Source organism: Phyllostomus discolor, chromosome 1 (assembly GCF_004126475.2).
Source record: "Phyllostomus discolor isolate MPI-MPIP mPhyDis1 chromosome 1, mPhyDis1.pri.v3, whole genome shotgun sequence".
Taxonomy (NCBI): domain Eukaryota; kingdom Metazoa; phylum Chordata; class Mammalia; order Chiroptera; family Phyllostomidae; genus Phyllostomus; species Phyllostomus discolor.
Window position 1 is genome coordinate 154,223,542 of NC_040903.2, and position 11,199 is coordinate 154,234,740.

Genomic DNA, 11,199 nt, shown 5'->3' on the forward strand with positions numbered 1-11,199 from the left:
AGAGGACCAGGTTTGGGTCGTTCCATCCCATTTGCGTTCTCTGAAGAGAGGACTGGTTTTCTTGGCTCTTGGCCCAGCGATGCCTCTTCTGACTTGGGTCCTGGCCTGTAGCCAAGTGCTGTTCCATACCCACCCCAGCCCAGCTGCAACCTGAGGCGGGAAAGACCCAGGGCTTGTTGGCACTGACCTTTCACTTCTCCGCTCTGCCTCCTGCTATTTGATGAATGTGGCTAAAATGGTCTTGTTGGGTTTTGGGTGTAGTTAGAAACAACCAGCCTGGTGACGTTCAGAATGGGCTGTTTCGTCCAGTCAAGGTGGGTTACAAGGTCTGCCACCTACTTAGGGGATATTGATTGTTCTCCTGATGCTATATGTGAAAAAGATGTGTTTTCAAATAAAGCCAAAAAAAAAAAAAAAAAGGTGTAGCCTGAGTTATGAAAGGAAGAGCAGGGGGGCCCTTCCACTTTGGTTCTTTTGGGAGTTTTCGGTTGTTAGTTACACTGTGCAGCTCTGCAGCACCAGCTGCCAGCCCTCCTCCCTCCCGGGGCTGCCTCTGGTTCCACTCCAGTCTCAGGCACTATCAGCTCTAGCTCCCCTGTTGACTACCTTCTCTGCTTTCCTACTGCTTGCTCTGTGGGATGGGAGTAGAAGCTAAGGAAATGGTTCTCCAACTATGGTCTAGGCATCCGTTTCTGAGAATTTGGCAATCGGCTTTAAAAAGAAGAAGAAAATGCAGATTCCTGGATGGGCCCCAAACCTAATCACAACTCCAGGGGTAATTCCCAAGCACAGGCAACCTTTCAGAGCTGATCTGAGGCAGAGGATGCTTCCTGAGAGGTCTGAGCCCTAATTCTAAACCCCTATAATCTAGGGAGGGCAGACCTCTAAGGTTTCTCTTTGACACCAGCTCCTTGATCTTTGCGACTACCTGGGTTCGGGAGACAGGGTTGCATGTGGGCCCCATTCCAGCAGACCTGTACGGTGAGCAGCCCAGGGGCACCCCAAACAAACCGCAGACAAACCAGCCCCGCCCAGGCGCTGGGTGGAGCCAGAGCTGGTGTAAACCCTGCGTGGGGGTATGGGAGGGGCGTACACTCCTCGTCCCTCCCGGCCGAGCCCTGACCTAGGACCCAGGTGGCTGTTAGTCACGACCCTCAATTTAAGGTAGGTTCAAGGTCCTCCGTCTTCCTCTTCCCGCCCCAGGCACCTCGTGCGGTGCCACGGAGCGCTGCTCGGGCTCTCGGGTTCGGGCGCGGCTCTGCGGGCCCTGCATGGAGTTTGCCTGACCCCTGCCGGTGGGCCGCAGGGTCGCAGGCGCCCAGAGCCCGCGGCCCTGGACCTTTGGCCGGTGCCCTGGACCGCTCAGGGCGCAACGACGTTTTGCTTTGCCAAATAACAATGTTGAGAGAGAGCGAGCTGGCTATCCTTTATCTTGTATCATTTTATACAAAACAGGCCACTTTTAGAAGTTAGAAAAAGTAGAAAGGACTTAAACTCAGAACAAAAGCCATTTTTTACAAAATTTGTGTTTTATGTTCATCGGTTTTAAAATATAATTAAAAGGCATATTTAAAAACCTTTAAATGAAAAGAAAACGCTTGACTTTGATGCCTCGCCAGCCCCCCTCACCCCTCAAAAGCACTTGAATCTTTAAGGGATTTCTTTTGGCAATTCATTTCATTTCTCTAAGTGATATATGCTTACATATTGATTTGATTGCAATCACTTCTAAGGATAGTGCTTTAAAGTGCATACATTTGTCCCTGACTGGTGTGGTCCAGTGGTTTGGGCGCCATTCCCCAAAGCGAAAGGTCGGGCTGGATTCCGGCGAGCGCCTATGCCCGGCTTGCAGGCCACGTCTCCAGCTGGGGGCGCGAGGGAGGCGACTGATCCTTGTTTCTGTTCCACACATGGATGTTTCCCTCCTCTCTCCCTCCCTTCCCCTCTCTCTAAAAATAAATAAAATCTCTAAAATAAATAAATGAAGTGCATTCATTTGGCTTATAAGAAGCTTATGACATGCCCACCCCTATTTTGCTCACCTTCTCAGGCTCGTCCACAGGCTAGAACTTGGGAGCCCTGGGATCAAATGGTACAGAGTCCCTCCCGCATTCCTGGCTGTCCCCTGACTCTGCCCACGCTTAGTGCTCCCCTGTGGCCAGAGCCCAGGGCCACACTGGCTCCAGGTGGAAGCCCCCTCTCCCTGTGTGCTCCACCTGATCACTCCAGCAGAGAGCTGTTTTCAAAGCTGGCCTCTCTGATACCTGCCACCCACCCACTCTCACACACAGCTAGCCTGTCGAGATATTTCTTGGATCCACAACAATCTGACAATTTGCCTGCCTTCTTCTGTTCCACGCCCCTCAACCCTTCTATACCAAGCCAGAGTGGACTCCCAAGCTTCCCCTAAATACTTCAGGGGCTCCCAGCACCTGTAAGGTCTAAGATTTGTCAAGGCAAGTGGGAGCTCTGATCGGCCCCTGCCTCCCCCGCTGTGGCTCCTGTCCGCATCCCCATGAGGTCTTGTGTTCCGTGGTAAACACAGAGCTGTTTCTTACCCTTGGGCCTTTGTCCCTGTAGATCCCTCTGCAGAGGACGCCCTCTGGCCCTTGCCCTTGTCTCCTCACCACTAATACCTCGGTTCAGGGGCTGTCTCCCTCAGGAAGACCTCCCTTCTCCAACATTTCCTCACTGCTTGTCCCCATCCTGCCCACCCTGAGTGGGGCCTCTCCCTCCTCCCGGGCAAATTGACATCAGTGGACGTGCCCCACTTTTATATTTATCTCGTGTATGTGTCTGTTTCCCCTGCATCTGCCTCAGAACTTAAGGGCCAGTATTGTGATGTAACTGCTTTTACATGTTCACCATCCAGCATGGCTCCTGGCACATAATAGGTGCTCAACAAATATTTATTGAAAGAGTAAATAGTAAAATGTGACGCTTTGTTCACATTTTGCTGGTACCAGTTGTTTGTGTATGTGATCACCTCTAAGTATATTGCAAGATCTTTGAGGTCAAAGACCATTTCTCACTTATCTGAATCCCCCCCCACAGCACCCAGGGCTCACAGAAAGCACTCAGTAGCTATGTTCATGCTGAATGAGTGAAACAACAGGTGGGCCAGAGCCTTGGCCTAATCCCCAAAGTTGGCAGGAACAGCAGAGCCAGCCGGCCTCTCCTGGCCCTGCCTTCCGCAGGCCTTCTCACCCTTGAGTATCCAGGGCCCAGCTGTGGAGGGGAGGCCCCTGCCTTATATTCCTCTGGCCCTCTCAGAAACAGAAAGGAACTGTGATGAGGGACACTGGCCCCTCTTCTGCCAGCTGAGAACAGGAATGGGGATTGGGTGGGGAAAGGGAGCCAAGTTGGGGCACACATCATTCTTTTTTTCCCTTGTGTTAAATGTATGGTATACACTGAAAAGTATGTGACATGCACATGCAGCGCAGTGCAAAGAACAGCAATACCATGAAACAAACTCAGCACCCAGGTTGGTGAGGAGGCTATTCCAAGTGCCTTAGAAGCCCACGTGCCCCTGCCCAACACATTTTCCCCAAAGGAAGAAAACCACCGCCCTGAATCTAGTGACATTCCCCTCCTCACCTTTTTTTAAAACTTTTGTTTATTTACTTTTAGAGAGGGGAAGGGAGGGAGAAAGAGAAGGAGAGAAACATCAATGTGTGGTTGCCTCTCATGCGCAACCACTAGGTCCCCACCAGGGACCTGTGGTGCAACCCAGGCATATACCCTGACTGGGAATCCAACTGGTGACCCTTTTGTTCATAGGCCGGCACTCAATCCACTGAACCACACCAGCTAGGGCATTCTTTACAGTTTACTACTTCTGTATGTATCCCTAAACAACATCACTTAGATTGCCTGTTTTTAAACTTTCTGCAACTGGACTCATACTTAATATATTCTTCTGTATCTTGCTTCACGGGGTCATTGTATAGGCTTTAAAGATTTCTTCATATTAATGAGTAAAACTGTAATTTGGTCAATTTTTTTCTTGTATAGTGTTCCATTGTATAAAAATATGACAACTTAATATCCATCCTATTGTTTGTGGACATTTGGGTTGTCACCACCTTGAGGTTATTCTAAAATCTTCTGTATGTGTCCTCTGGTTTATGTGTACAAGAGTTTCTCTAGGTATAGTCCCAGGAATGGAAGTTCTGTGTTACAGGGTATATACCTGATCAACTCCACTAGGTAATTCCGAACTGGTTTTCAAATTAGTTGTGCACCTATACCTTATTATATATTTTTTAAAGATGTTATTTATTTATTTTTAGAGAGAGGGGAAGGGAGGAAGCAAAAGGGAGAGAAACATCAACATGTGTTGCCTCTTGCACGCCCCCTACTGGGGACCTGGCCTGAAACCCAGGCATGTGCCCTGACTGGGAATCCAATCTACAACCCTTTGGTTTGCAGGCCGCCACTCAGTCCACTGAGCCACACCAGTCAGGGCTCACCGATACTTTTTAAAATAGTGCCACCAGAAGTGACCCAGGCAGAAGTGGCATGCCAGCCACAGGGCCAACCACATGAGTTTATTTTCAGCAAGGGAGAGAAGTCATATAGCAAAAGAGGTGCGTCACTGCTTCCCTGCTCAGGCCCATCAACTGCATCATCAACAAACCTTTCTAGAAAAGCTAAGAGGCATACACTGGGCCAGGGGCTGGGAGACAGCCCTCAGTTAGCACGGGCAGCCCAAGACAGGGACGAGTGTGTTCCCAAGTACTCTGCCAAGCGGCCCCACACACTTTGGACATGGAAGGCAGGGGACAGTAAGGGCTGGATGGGTCAGGGAGAGTTTCTTAAAGAGGGGCCCAGGCCCAGGACATCTCAGCACAGGCACTATCTTCCTCCTCAGAGGAGGATGGTGGATCAGTGGAGGAAGGACAGAGGGCCACCCTTCCATCACTAGAGGGAGGGAAGGGAAAAAGAGAAGGTTGGGGCTTTCTGAACCAGAGACAGATATCTCTCCATCCAAACGCACCTGTTCCCTTGTGCCAATCCACGGGCAAACGTGGCGCCCACCCCAAGAGACGAGCTGGTAGACGTGCTGCAGGAGCAGAGGCCAGGAATGTGAGCTTGCAGCTGCCTGAGGGAGATAAGCCCAGCTCGGGGGCTGCCTGCCTGGCCTGCCCTGAGAGCCCCCCTGGTACAACCGCCTGGGCTCCCAAGAGGCAGTCTCTGCAAAGTGGAGTGTTTTCAGGACAACCTGGGGGCCCCACCCTAAATGCTTGCTCTATTTAAGGGACTGGGGTAGCAAAGTCTCCTAGCCGGTGCTAGAGCCCTATCTGATGCTGCCAGGCTGGGCAGGGTTGAGTCTGCAGTAGATCCCATTACTTGGTGAAGTAAAATTATTTAATTAAATTTATTATAAGATGCATTAAGATTTAAAATAGGGGGAGGAGGACTCTGAAATGAGAAAAGGCTGGCGAGAGGAGACTCTGTGTCATTTCATAATCGGCCTGCAACCTGCCCAGTCCTTTCTTTCTTTCTTTCCAGACTCCCACTGTCGCCGGAATGGAAGGGTGGGGTCTGTTGACCCAGAGTAGAAGGGTGGGGTTGGGGCCATTGCAAGGTTGCTAATTAAGGCTGGAGATGTATGAATTTTGTCTAACTGTAGTTGCCTGAGAAAACAGGGACCTGCTCCCCAGTGCTGAGACTGCTTCCAGTGGCCGAGCTGGCCAAGGTTCAGGCTAAAGAATCACCACCCAGATATTCAGACCCAGCAAGCACTAACTCTTCTCACTACCGATCTCCCAGCCCCCACTGCCCAGGTGACCCTGGGCAGAATACAGCCTTTGGCCCTGCGGGGCTGAGAAGGGGTGGGGAGGGAGGCAGGTGGGTCTTTGAAATCTCCACCTCCCTGTGGTACCTCCCCCCATCCCCTGAAGGCTGAGGGGCTCCAGAGTGAAGGACTGTGAAGTCCTCACTGGAATGCAAGTGGGCCCTTCTTAGTCTTCTTCTGTGGGGTGATACCCAGGTGCTTGGAACCCTGCCACACACCCCTCCGTGCCCCCCTCCCCATTCACTGACCCTTAGGGACCAATCAGAGAGTTGCATGCTGTAGCTTTTCTGCTCTCCCCTCCTGGTCACCCCATCTCCAAGGGGGTAAAGCCTCATGCCCTGGACTCCTGAGCCCTGGAGAGAGGCCGTGGGGGTGGGGTGAGAGTGCTGGAAGCACTGCAGAGTGTGGAGCCTGTTGTCAATAGGCAGCAAGACCATCTGTAAGGCTGTTAGCACTCCCCAAAGGAGGGTCAAGCGAAACGCTGGCTCCTCCGTCTTAGCTCAGAGGCAGATCCCTCACTAATGGGTAACCTTCCCTGTCTCGTGTTCTGCATTCCTGAAACTTCTGCATTCCCCTCGGCTTCAAGTGGACACTCCCATGGGCTCAGCCCTTTCATGATTCCCCACAAGGTCCTGTGATAAGCCCCTTCCCTCGGCCCAGCCTCTCTCCCCAGCCTGTCCCTCTCACCAGGAACAGCCACCCACCTCAGCTCCCGGCTGCATCATGGGAACTTCATCTCTCTGCCTTTCCTGCAAGGGTTCTCTGGGTCCAGTCCCCAGTCCCCAGTCAGTGGATGGACCTGCTGGTCCAGCTTCCTGCCCCCAGCCAGCACACCTGGCTCAGCCCATTGAGTGATCCATCCTTGCATCCACCAGCCTCCAGCTCAGAACAATCAGCATTTACTGAGTGGCCATTATGCACCATGTACCAGGGGTTCAGGGGAGTCTAAAACCAGTAACAGTTATGAGATTACATTTTAGCTGAAGAAATTGACATAAAACAGATCCGTTCAATCACTCCAATCAGTTCTAATGTTACTTATTTTTTTAAAAGATTTTATTTATTTATTATTTTTAGAGAGGGAAGGGAGGGAGAAAGAGAGAGAGAGAGAGAGAAAAACATCAATGTGCGGTTGCTGGGGGCTGTGGCCTGCAACCCAGGCATGTACCCTGACTGGGAATTGAACCTGCGACACTTTGGTTTGCATCCCACGCTCAATCCAATGAGCTATGCCAGCCAGGGATTAATGTTATTTATTCTTTTTAAAAATTTTCATTTATTGATTTTAGAGAGATGGAGGGAAGGAGGGACACAGAGAGAGAAACATCAATTTGTCGTTCCACTTATTTACTCATTCATTGGTTGTTTCTTGTGTGTGTCCTGACAGGAGATCAAACCCATAACTTTGGGGTATCGGGATGATGCTCTACCCAACTGAGGTACCGGGTCGAGGCTGATGCTACTTGCTCTTTAAAACCTGGCACAAGCACCACTCACCCATACATAACCTGTCTGTGGTTCACTGCTGTGTCCCCAGCATTAAGTCTGGCTTAAGGGAGGTACTTGAATAAGAAATATTTGCATGATGAATGCCTGCCCTGGGGGCTGCAGGAGGGACCACCCCTCTCCTTGTCTCTCTCCACCAAGCTTATCTAAATGAAATCAGATTTAACTGAAACATCAAGGGCAGACTTGCTGGGGGGAGGAGCAGAAATGGGCAGGGGAAATCCCAAGGCTTTGCCTCGAACTGAATTCTCCGATCTTTTCAGTAGCGGCTAAAAGATTGGGGTTCTGGGGTCACAGGCTCTAACTTCTTGGAGAAGCCATCTGGTCTGCCAGAGCCAGAACTGTAAATTTTATGTCTCCAGATTTCAAAGGATCTGCCCTGTCAAACCCACAACTGTTGGAATCCCAGTCACTGCATTCATCAAGTCAGTACATTTTATAGGAAAAATGTACACAAATCACAAAACCCACAAACATTGGAGGCTTAGAGGCCAAGGTAACAGCACAGTTACTTCTGCAAACAGGCAAACTGAGCTGGGAGGAGTGAGTCTAAGGGCAGCAGCTGGGGCCTGGCACACAGTGTGCCTACAGGAAGTAGTTTTCCAGCACTGCGACCACGTGGCAAAGCAGTCGGACTGCAGAGCTGAGATGGCACAGGCGAAGGTTTAATTACTCTGCCAGTTGTTCATTTGTTCATTCTTCATTCACTAACTGTCACTGAGAGCTGACCGCGTGCGGTACCCTGCCAGGCGGTGGGGAAACAGTAGGACCCGATGTGGCTGTCCTCACCCAAGCCTGGCGGGGGACAGGGCTTACCCGGGAGCCACTCCCTCGCCAAGCCGGGCTTGGGAGGGAGGGGAGCATCCTAGGTTCAGGAGTGAGATTGAGGGCGAGGGGGGAGGTGTCGGGGTGCAGAGATCCGTGAGCCTCGGGCTAAGGCAGCCTCGGTTGTCTGTTTCAGATTCGGATCTTTATCCTGGCAGCCGGCAGGAGCCACAGAAGGGTTTAAGCAGGAGAATGATGTGCTGCGATCTGTTTTGAAAAGATCCCTCTGGCTGCTGCATGGGAAAGTCTGGGGTGAGGGGGATGGGAAGGGCAGAACGGATGCGGGAGGCGAGGGCTGCGGTTGCAGGGGTGGGGAGGAGGAGGTTTGAGGAGTGGAGGTAAATGACAGTCTTGCTGTGGTGATGGATTAGATATGGGTGGTGGCTGGGGAGGGCGAGGGAGGTGCCAGGGATGACTCGCAGGTTCCTGGCTTTTGAAATGGGTGGGAGGTGATGCCTTTACCCCAAAATGGAAACACTGGGAGAGGACTTGGTTTGCCTGTAGTTGGAAGTTGGTTGAAGTGTATCTGATGTTCCTAAAAGACCACATTGTTATTTCAGTGTCAAAGTGAGTGCAGAGGGCAGGGAAAGGGTACTTTTGATGAGACTTTACACAAGGAATGTTCTTTTTACAAAGAAATATGACAATAAACAGCAACATTTTGCCTCCAGTCTGATAGCGGCTCACAGCAACTTCGTGTGTAAAATCCAAATGATTTGCTGACAGATGGCTGGAAAACGTAAGAATAGAGAATTGTTTGGGGAAACTCATTTAGGAACAAGTGATGGAGGGACAATTAAAAGTGACAAGGCTGGGATCCACCACTTATCAGCTGTGTGACTCTGGGCAAGTTATGGAAACAGTCTGTGCTTCGGGCTCCTCATTAGTAAAGTGGAGTGATGGCTGTACCTATTCGTGAGACTGGTTGAGGATTAAGAGGGTGCACATTCTTTCCATCGGTGCCCGTTCGTGGGCATCTCTTAGGACAACTGGTACAGTGCTGCAAGACCGGGGTCCAGAGGGAGCCCTGCCACAAGAAGGGAAAATACGAGCTGGGACGCCCTGCTGCCAACACGGAGGTGTCCCCCACCGCTCACACGGTCCACGTGCGAGGAGGCAAGGGGTACTGTACCTTGAGCCTGGATGTGGGCAGCTTCTCCTGGGGCTCGGAGAGTTGTCCTCGCAAAACAAGGGCTATTGATGTTGTCCGCAATGACAGACCGGTCGGTACCTATACCCTCAGAAGAAACCGCATCGTGCTCATTTGCAGCACGCCGCACCGATCGTGGTACAAGGCCCACTGGGCACTGTCCCCGGGCGCAGGAAGGCAGCCAAGAGGACTCCTGAGGAGGATGAAGCTTTAAACAAAAAACGATCAAAGGAAATTCGGAAGAAATATGATGAAAGGAAAAAGAATGCCAAAACCAGCGGTCTTTGGGAGGAGCAGTTCCAGCAGAGCAAGTGTCGTGCGTGCATCGCTTGAAACCCGGCCAGCGTGGCCACGCAGATGCCTACAGGCTGGAGGGCAAGGGGCTGGAGTTCCAGCTGAGGCAAACCAAGGCCAAGAAAGGCAAATAAATCCTCTCCCCTCATGTAATAAAAGTGTTTATTCTTAAAAAAAAGTGTATAAAGAATTTAACACAATGCCTAGCTCATGGAATCTCTCTAGAAGTGTCACCCTGTCGCTACCAACTGCACTCCAAGGGAGAGGAACAAATCCAAAAGGCAATCGCTGACTCACCCATGTGCTTTTCAGTAATAAAGAAGAGTTGCCGTATAACTAAGCCTGATTCTCACAAATTCCCTTATAGTATTCTTAAAAGTAGACTTATTCACAAATCAGAGGGAAAAATCTGTCAGGCCTGGTACCAGAGTCTACCTGTCACCTACCTGACTTTATTGCTCGGCCCGATCTTGCTTGGGTTATAGATCTTTGCTGGGTTCTTTAGATTCGGAGGGTCTCCTCATGGTGGAATGGAAGCTTTCCAAGGTCAGAGGCAATGCCATCGGCACCATCTTCCAGATCCTGAGCAGTGCTGAATATGAGCGATGCTGCGGTGGGTCAGCCTAGTACTGCTGTGTGGAGATCACTCCAGGCAAGAGCCTGTGCTGCGAGTGGCTGGGCCTGGCCCCTGTGGGTTCACTGTGGCTAAGGGAAAAAATGGCAAAAGTGCCACCTTTCTGAAGACTAGAGAGGCTGCTGGCTGTGGCTGAGAGCCTGTAAGAGATGGTGCCACCTCACCTTGGGGGATGTGATTAGGGATGCCACCGAAAATCTTTCCAAATGTAGAGAGGAAGATGGCCCTAGTTTTGGGAGGGTGGAGTGGCAGAGTCATGAGGAGGGAGGTTGGTCCCCTTCCTGACCCAGCGAAGAGAGGCACAGCCTGGCCGAGGCCAGATGGGGACACACGCTTCTGGATGCAGAGAACACAGCTGTGGATACCACATAGTAGGGATTCAATGTGGGAGACAGAGGTGCAAACAGGGGTTGCAGGACTGGATTCCGGAAAGTGGCACGCTGCAGGCATGGCTGGACAGGGGCATGATGACGTAGCTTCATAATTGCTAATGTTTAGGGGGCATTTGCTAAGAGTCAGGGACTGTTCTAAGCATTTTGCATGTTGTAAGACACTGTAGAGCCAGAACTCCAATTCAGGAAGTCTAGTTACAGAGTTTGTATTTTTTTAAAAACTACATTATGTGAAATGCAGGAAGAGTAAGGGCTTTTAGACCTATGGAGGGTTAGACCTCTTTCTCCTTTGTGTTAACTGCCATATTTAAAAAGCAAAGGTCTGGAGCCACTCCAAGCCCGTGTGATCTTGAGCAGTTACTTAGATTTTCCAGGTCTCTGTTTCCTTATTTGTCTGTTAATTTGAGAATAACATTCACCTAAAAGGGCTGCTGTGGATGAAATAGAGAAAGGAGTTTGAGTGTGAGCCCATGCCCCCTGCAAGACCTTTGACTCCGGCAGGCGTTGCCTGCTCCAGATCCGGGTGTCCTCGTCGTCCCAGCAGTCTGCAGGTCTGGGTTTAAGGAACCACAGTGGATGTACTCCTGGACCTCCC

General features: G+C 50.9%; 1 pseudogene; it reads left to right on the forward strand.

Annotated features, from left to right (window-relative positions):
* Nucleotides 1-7,221: 7,221 nt before the first annotated feature.
* LOC114492233 lies at nt 7,222-9,727 on the forward strand (annotated as a pseudogene).
* Nucleotides 9,728-11,199: the final 1,472 nt, after the last annotated feature.